Source organism: Carcharodon carcharias, chromosome 14 (genome assembly GCF_017639515.1).
Source record: "Carcharodon carcharias isolate sCarCar2 chromosome 14, sCarCar2.pri, whole genome shotgun sequence".
Taxonomy (NCBI): Eukaryota; Metazoa; Chordata; class Chondrichthyes; order Lamniformes; family Lamnidae; genus Carcharodon; species Carcharodon carcharias.
The window spans coordinates 1360426-1370698 of NC_054480.1; positions in this window are offsets into that span (position 1 = coordinate 1360426).

Here is a 10273-nt window from a genome sequence, read left to right on the forward strand (position 1 = left end):
AGTGTGTACAAATCGCAGGGTGGACAAACCACAGCAGTGTGTACAAATCTCAGTGTGTACAAACCACAGTGTGTGGAAATCGGTGTATAAAAATCACAGTGTGTACAAATCACATTGTGCACAAGTCGCAGTGTGTACAAATCATATTGCGTACAAGTCACAGTGTGTACAAGTCACAGTGTGTACAAATCACAGTGTGTACAAATCATAGTGTGTACAAGACACAATATCGACAAATCACAGTGGACAAATTGCAGTGTGTACAAGTCACAATGTGTACAAACCACCGTGTATACAAACCACAGTGTGTACAAATCGCAGTGTGGACAAACCACAGCAGTGTGTACAAATCTCAGTGTGTACAAAACACAGTGTGTGGAAATCGGTGTATAAAAATCACAGTGTGTACAAATCACATTGTGCACAAGTCGCAGTGTGTACAAATCATATTGCGTACAAGTCACAGTGTGTACAAGTCACAGTGTGTACAAATCACAGTGTGTACAAATCATAGTGTGTACAAGACACAATGTCGACAAAGCACAGTGAACAAATCACAGTGTGTACAAGTCACAAAGTATACAAACCACCATGGGTACAAACCACAGTGTGTACAAATCACATTGTGTACAGATCACAGTGTGTAGAAACCACCGTGTATACAAACCACAGTGTGTACAAATCGCAGTGTGGACAAACCACAGCAGTGTGTACAAATCTCAGTGTGTACAAATCACAGTGTGTACAAATCACAGTGGGCACAGGTCACAGTGTGTACAAATCATAGTGTGCACAAGTCGCAGTGTGTACAAATCATACTGTGTACAAATCACAGTGTGTACATGTCACCTTATGTACAAATCACAGTGAGTACAAGTCGCAGTATGTACATGTCACAGTGTGTACAAAACACAGTGTGTACAAATCAGTGTGTACAAGTCGAAGTGTGAACAAACCATAGTGTGTACAAGTCACAAAGTCTACAAATCACAGTGTTTCAAATCGCAGTGTGAACAAATCACTGTAAGTGCAGGTCACAAGGTCTACAAATCATGGTGTATAAATCACAAAATGTACATGTCACAGTGTGTACAAACCACAATGTGTACAAACCACAATGTGTACAAGTGACAAGGTCTACAAATCACAGTGTACAAATTGCAGTGTGTGCAAACCACAATGTGTACAAAGCACAGTGTGTACAAATCACAGTGTACAACTTACACTGTACAAACCACAGTGTGTGCAAATCACAGTGTGTAAAAACCACAGGGTGTACAAGTGACAATGTCTTCAAATCACAGTGTACAAATTCCATTGTCCACAAATCACAGTGTGTGCAAACAACAGTGTGTACAAATCATAGTGTGTACAAATCACAGTGTGTAAAAATCACATTGTGTACAAATCGGTGTGTCACATTCACAGTGTGTTCAAAACGCAGCGTGTACAAATCACAGTGTGTACAAGTCACAATATCTTCAAATCACAGTGCACAAATCACAGTGTGTACAAAGTACAGTGTGTACAAAACACAGTGAGTACAAATTGGTTTTTCACAATCACAATGTGTACAAAATGCAGTGTGTACAAATCACAGTGTGTACAAACCACAGCATGTACAAAAAACAGTGTGTACAAATTGTTATATAACGACCACAGTGTGGACAAACCACAGTGTGTACAAATCACAACGTGTACAAACCACAATGCATACAAACCACAGTGCATACAATCCACACTGTGTACAAACCACAGTTTGTACAAATCACAGTGTACAAGTCACAGTGTGTACAAAACATAGTGTGTACAAACCACAGTTTGTACAAATCACGTTGTGCACATATCACAGTGTGTACAAGTCACAGTGTGTACAAACCATAGTGTGTACAAACCATAATGTGTACAAAAAACATTGTGCACATATCACAGTGTGTACAAACCACAGTGTTTACAAATCAATGTATAAAAATTCCATTGTGTACAATGCACAGTGTGTAACCATTGGTCTATAAAAATCACAGTGTGTACAAACCACAGTGTGTACAAATCACAGTGTGTACAAACCACCGTGTGTAGCAACCACAGTGTGTACAAGTTACAATATCTTCAAATCACAGTGCACAAATCAAAGTGTGTACAAAACACTGTGTGTACAAATCGGTGTTTCACAATCACAGTGTGTACAAAACGCTGTGTGTACAAATTGTTGTATAATGACCACAGTGTGGACAAACCACAGTGTGTACAAATCACAATGTGTAGAAACCACAATGCATACAAACCACAGTGCGTACAATCCATGTGTGTACAAACCACAGTTTGTACAAACCATAGTGTGTATAAGTCACAATATCTTCAAATCCAAGTGCACAAATCGATGTGTGTACAAACCACAGTGTGGACAAACCACAGTGTGCATAAATCACAATGTGTACAAACCACAATGCATACAAACCAGAGTGTGTACAATCCACAAAGTTGTAAAAAAATTCTGTTGTCCACAAACCACAGTGTGTACAAATCGGTCTATAAATATCACACTGTGTACAAATCACATTGAGTATAAACCACAGTGTGTACCCATCACAGTGCGTACAAATCACAGTGCGTACAAATCGGTGCATATAAATCACAGTGTGCAGAAACCACAGTGCATACAAACCACAGTTTGCACAAATCACTGTACTTACAAATCACAATTATAACAAATCACAGTGTGTACAAGTTGCAGTGTGTACAAATCATTGTGTGTACAAGTCACAGTGTGTGCAAACCACAGTGTGTACAAATCATAGTGTGTACAAGACACAATGTCGACAAATCACAGTGGACAAATTGCAGTGTGTACAAGTCACAACATGTACAAACCACCGTGTATACAACCACAGTGTGTACAAATCTTACACACAGTGCAAGTCACAATATCTACAAATTGCACTGTGTACAAACCACAGTTTGTAGAAACCACAGTGGGTACAAATCACAGCACGTACAAAGCACAGTGTGTACAAATCGGTGTATAAAAATCACAGTGCATACAAATCATAGGGTGCACAAGTCGCAGTGTGTACAAATCATATTGTGTACAATTCACAGTGTGTACATGTCACCTTATGTACAAATCACAGTGAGTACAAGTCGCAGTATGTACATGTCCCAGTGTGTACAAATTGCAGTGTGTACTAATCAGTGTGTACAAGTTGAAGTGTGAACAAACCATAGTGTGTACAAGTCACAATGTCTACAAATCACAGTGTTTCAAATCGCAGTGTGAACAAATTGCTTTATGTACAAGTCACAAGGTCTACAAATCACAGTGTATAAATCACGGAGTGTACATATCACAGTGTGTACAAACCACAGTGTGTACAAACCATAAGGTGCACAAACCACAGTGTGTGCAAATCACAAAGTTTACAAACCACAGTGTGTACAAGTGACAAGGTCTACAAATCACAGTGTAAAAATAGCAGTGTGTACAAACCACAGTGTGTACAAACCACAATGTGTACAAACCACAGTGTGTACAAATGGCAGTCAACACATCGCAGTGTGTACAAACCACAGTGTGTGCAAATCACAGTGTGTACAAATCACAGTGTGTACAAGTGACAAGGACTACAAATCACAGTGTACAAATCACAGTGTGTACAAGTCACAATGTCTGCAAATCACAGCGTATAAATTCCATTGTGTACAAATCACAGTGTGTACAAACAACAGTGTGTACAAATCACAGTGTGTACAAATCCGTGTTTCACAATCACAGTGTGTACAAAACGCAATGTGTACAAACCACAGTGTGTACAAGTCACAATATCTTCAAATCACAGTGTGTACAAATCACAGTGTGTACAAACCACAGCATGTACAAAACACAGTGTGTACAAATTGTTGTATAACGACCACAATGTGTACACATCACAATATCTTCAAATCACAATGCACAAACCGCTATGTGTACAAACAACAGTGTGGACAAACCACAGTGTGTATAAATCACAATGAGTACAAACCACAATGCATACAAACCACAGTGCATACAATCCACACTGTGTACAAACCACAGTTTGTATAAACCACAGTATGTACAAGTCACAGTGTGTACAAACCATAGTGCGTACAAACTACATTGTGCACATATCACAGTGTGTATAAGTCACAGTTTGTACAAACCATAGGGTTTACGAATCAATGTGTAAAAATTCCATTGTGTACAATGCATAGTGTGTAACCATCGGTCTATAAAAATCACAGTGTGTATAAATCACAGTGTGTACAAACCACAGTGTGTACAAGTGACAAGCTCTACTAATCACAGTGTACAAATCGCAGTGTGTACAACACAGTGTGTACAAACCACAATGTCTACAAACCACAGTGTGTACAACTCACAGTGTACAAATGGCAGCGTGTACAAACCACGGTGTGTGCAAATCACAGTGTGTACGAACCACAGTGTGTACAAGTGACAAGGTCTACAAATCATAGTGAACAAATCACAGTGTGTATAAGTCACAATGTCGTCAAATCACAGTGTACAAATTCGATTGTGTACAAATCACTGTGTGTACAAACAACAGTGTGTACAAATCACATTCTGTACAAATCACAGTGTGTACAAATCACTGTGTATGCAAACCACAGTGTGTACAAATCACAGCGTGTACAAACCACAGTGTACAAGCAACAAGCTCTACAAATCACAGTGTGCAAATCGCAGTGTGTAGAAGTGACAAGGTCTACAAATCACAGTGCACAAATCACTGTGAGTACAAATCACAGAGTGTGCAAACCACAGTGTGTACAAATCACAGCGCTTACAAACCACCGTGTTTACAAGTGACAAGGTCTACAAATCACGGTGTACAAATCGCAGTGTGTACAAACCACAGTGTGTACAAACAACAATGTCTACAAACCACAATGTGTACAAATCACAGTGTACAAATCGCAGCGTGTACAAACCACAGTGTGTGCAAATCACAGTGTGTAAAGACCACAGTGTGTACCAGTGACAAGGGCTACAAATCAGAGTGAACAAATCACAGTGTGTACAAGTCACAATGTCTTCAAATCACAGTGTACACATTCCATTGTGTACAAATCACAGTGTGTATAAACCATTGTGTATACAAGTGACGAGGTCTACAAATCCCAGTGTACAAATTGCAGTGTGTACAGACCACAGTGTGTGTAAACCACAGTGTGTACAAAGCACACTGTGTACAAGTGACAATGGCCACAAATCACAGTGTACAAATGACAGTGAGTACAAATCACAATGTGTACAAACCACAGTGTGTACAAATCACAGTGTGTACAAGTGACAAGGTCTACAAATCCCAGTCTACAAATCGCAATGTGTACAAACCAAAGTGTGTGCAAATCACAGTGTGTACAAACCACAGTGTGTACAAGTGACAAGGTCTACAAATCACAGTGTACAAATTCCATTGTGTACAAATCACAGTGTGTACAAACAACAGTGTGCAAACCACAGTGTGTACAAATCACAGCGTGTACAAACCACAGTGTGTACAAACCACGGTGTGTACAATCCACACTGTGTACAAACAACAATTTGTACAAACCATAGTGTGTACAAGTCACAGTGTGTACAAACCATAGTGTGTACAAACCACTGTGTGTACAAATCACATTGTGCACATATCACAGTGTGTACAAGTCACAACGTGTAAAAACCACCATGTATACAAACCAGTGTGTACAAATCACAGTGTGGACAAACCACAGCAGTGTGTACAAATCTCAGTGTGTACAAACCACAGTGTGTACAAATCGCAGTGTGGACAAACCACAGCAGTGTGTACAAACCTCACTGTGTACAAACCACAGTGTGTGCAAATCACAGTGTCTTCAAATCGGTGTGTAAAAAATCCATTGTGTACAAACCACAATGTCTTCAAATCACAGTGTACAAATTCTATTGTGTACAAATCACAGTCTGTACAAACCACAGAGTGTACAAATCACTGTGTATGCAAACCACAATGTGTACAAATCACAGCGTGTACAAACCACAGTGTGTACAAGTGACAACCTCTACAAATCACAGTGTGCAAATCGCTGTGCGTACAAATCACAGTGTGTAGAAGTGACAAGATGTACAAATCACAGTATACAAATCACAGTGAGCACAAATCACAGTGTGTACAAATCACAGCACGTACAAACCACAGTGTGTGCAAAACACAGTGTGTACAAACCATAGTGTGTACAAGTGACAATGTCTACCAATCACAGTGTACAAATCACAGTGAGTACAAATCACAGTGTGTGCAAACCACAGTGTGTACAAATCACAGTGTAAACTAACCACAGTGTGTACAAGTGACTAGGTCAACAAATCACAGTGTACAAATCACAGTGTGTACAAACCACAGTGTTTGCAAATCAGTGCGTACAAACCACAGTGTGTACAAGTGACAAGGTCTACAAATCACAGTGTGTGCAAACCACAGTGTGTACAAATCACAGCGTGTACAAACCACAGTGTGTACAAACCACACTGTGTACAAGTCACAATGTCTACAAATCACAATGTACAAATTCCATTGTGTACAAATCACAGTGTGTACAAACAACCGTGTGTGCAAACCACAGTGTGTACAAATCACAGTGTGTGCAAACCACAGTGTGTATAAATCACAGTGTGTACAAACCAGAGTTTACAACTCACAGTGCATACAAACCACAGTTTGCACAATTCACAGTATTTACAAATCCCAATATGTACAAATCACAGTGTGTACAAACAACTGTGTGTACAAACCATAGAGTTCACAACTCACAGTGTGTACAAACCACAGTTTGTCCAAACCACAGTGTGTACAAATCACAGTGTGTACAAATCTTTGTATAAAAATTCTGTTGTCTACAGACCACAGTGTGTACAAATCGGTCTATAAAAATCCCAGTGTGTACAAATCACATTGAGTACAAACCACAGTGTGTATCAAGCACAGTGTGTACAGCTCACAGTGTGCACAAATCGCAGTGTGTACAAACCACAGTGTGTACAAGTGACAATGTTTACCAATCACAGTGTACAAATCACAGTGAGTACAAATCACAGTGTGTGCAAACCACCGTGTGTACAAAAGACAGTATGTACAAACCACAGTGTGTACAAACAAGAGTGCGTACAAATCACAGTGTGTACAAATCACAGTGTGTGCAAACCACAGCATGTACAAAAAACAGTGCATACAAACCACAGTGTGTATAAATCACAGTGTGTACAAACCACAGAGTTTACAAATCACAGTGCATACAAACCACAGTTTGCACAATTCACAGTATTTACAAATCCCAATATGTACAAATCACAGTGTGTACAAACAACTGTGTGTACAAACCATAGAGTTTACAACTCACAGTATGTACAAACTACAGTGTACAAATCACTTACATGCAAAACGCAGTGTGTACAAGTCAGTGTGTACAAACCACAGTTTGGACAAACCACAGTGTGTACAAATCACAGTGTGTACAAACAACCATGTCTACAAATCACAACTTACAAAATGCAGTGTGTACAAACCACAGTTTGGCCAAACCACAGTGTGTACAAATCACAGAATGTACAAACCGTTGTATAAAAATTCTGTTGTCTACAAACCACAGTGTGTACAAATCAGTCTATAAAAATCCCAGTGTGTACAAATCACATTGGGTACAAACCACAGTGTGTACCAAGCACAGTGTGTACAGCTCACAGTGTGCACAAATCACAATGTGTACAAACCACAGCGTGTAGCAACAATAGGGTATACGAGTCACAATATTTTCAAATCACAGTGCACAAATCGCAATGTGTACAAACCACAGTGTGGACAGATCGGTCTATAAAAATAACACTGTGTACAAATCACATTGAGTACAAACCACAGTGTTTACCAACCACAGTGCGTACAAATCACAGTTTGCACAAATCACTGTATTTACAAATCACAATTTCCACAAATCACAGTGTGTACAAACCACAGTGTGTACAAATCGCAGTGAGGACAAACAACAGTGTGTACAAACCATTGTATAAAAATTATGTTGTCCACAAACCACAGTGTGTTCAAATTGGTATATAAAAATCACAGTATGTACAAATCACATTGAGTACAAAACACAGAGTGTCCAACCACAGTGCGTACAAATCGGTGCATATTAATCACAGTGTGAAGAAACCACAGTGCATACAAACCACTGTTTGCACAAATCACTGTATTTACAAATCACAATTACCACAAATCACATTGTGTACAAGTCACAGTGTGTATAAATCATAAGGTGTACAATTCACAGTGCGTACAAACCACAGTGTGTACAAATCATAGTGTGTACAAGACACAATGTTGACAAATCACAGTGGACAAATCACAGTGTGTACAACTCACAATGTGTACAAACCACAGTGTGTACAAACAACAGTGTGTACAAATCACAATTTACAAATCGCAGTGTGTACAAACCACAGTTTGTACAAATCACAATGTGTACCAACAATAGTGTGTACAAACTGTTGTATAAAAATTCTGTTGTCTACAAACCACAGTGTGTACAAATCGGTCTATACAAATCACAGTGTGTACAAATCACATTGAGTACAAACCACAGTGTGTATAAAACACAGAATGTACAAAACAACAGTGTGTACAAATCTGTGTTTCTCAACCACAGTGTGTACAAAACGCACAGTGTACAAATTGTTGTATAACGACCACAGTGTGGACAAACCACAGTGTGTACAAATCACAATGTGTACAAACCGCAATGTATACAAACCACAGTGCGTACAATCTACACTGTGTACAAACCACAGTGTGTACAAATCACAGTGTGTGAAACAACAGTGTGTACAAACCATTGTATAAAAATTATGTTGTCCACAAACCACAGTGTGTTCAAATTGGTCTATAAAAATCACAGTATGTACAAATCACATTGAGTACAAAACACAGAGTGTACCAACCACAGTACATACAAATCACTGTGTGTACAAATCACTGTATTGACAAATCACAATTACCACAAATCACAGTGTGTACAAGTCACAGTGTGTACAAATCATAGTGTGTACAAGACACAATGTCGACAAATCACAGTGGACAAATCGCAGTGTTTACAACTCAGAACATGTACAAACCACAGTGTGTACAAATCACAATGTGTACCAACAATAGTGTGTACAAACCGTTGTATAAAAATTCTGTTGTCTACAAACCACAGTGTGTACAAATCGGTCTATACAAATCACAATGTGTACAAATCACATTGAGTACAAACCACAATGTGTACAAAACACAGCATGTACAAACCACAGCATGTACAAAACATAGTGTGTACAAATTGTTGTATAACGACCACAATGTGGACAAACCACAGTGTGTACAAATCATAGTGTACAAATCACAGTGTGTGCAAACCACAATGCATACAAACCACAGTGCGTACAATCCACACTGTGTACAAACCACAGTTTGTACAAAACACAGTGTGTACAAGTCACAGTGTGTACAAACCATAGTGTGTACAAACCACAGTGTGTACAAATCACATTCTGCACGTATCACAGTGTGTACAAACCACAGTGTTTACAAAACAATGTATAAAAGTTCCATTGTGTACAATGCATAGTGTGTAACCATCAGTCTATAAAGATCAGTGTGTATAAATCACAGTGTGTACAAACCACAGTGTTTACAAATCACAGTGCCTACAAATTGGTGTATAAAAATCCCAGTATGTAGAAACCACAGTGCATACAAACCACAGTCTGCACAAATCACTGCATTTACAAATCACAATTACCACAAATCACAGTGTGTACAAGTCGCAGTGTGTACAAATCACAGTGCATACAAATCACTGTGTGTAAAAACCAGTGTGTGTACACGTCACAATGTCAACAAATCACAGTGTAAAAGTCGCAGTGTGTACAAAGCGCAGTGGGTACATGTCAAAATGTGTACTAATCACAGTGTGTATAAATCACAGTGTGTACAAATCACAGTGTGTATAAGCCAAAGTGTGTTCAAATCACAATGTGTACAAGTCATAATGTGTACAAGCCACAGTGTGTACAAATCACAGTGTGTACATATCAATGTGTGTACAAACCACAGTGTGTACAAACCACAGAGTGTACAAATAACTGTGTGTACAAACGACAGTGCATACAAACCACAGTGTGTACAAAGCACAGAGTGTACAAGTCACAGTGTGTCCTACCCATAGTGTGTACAAACCA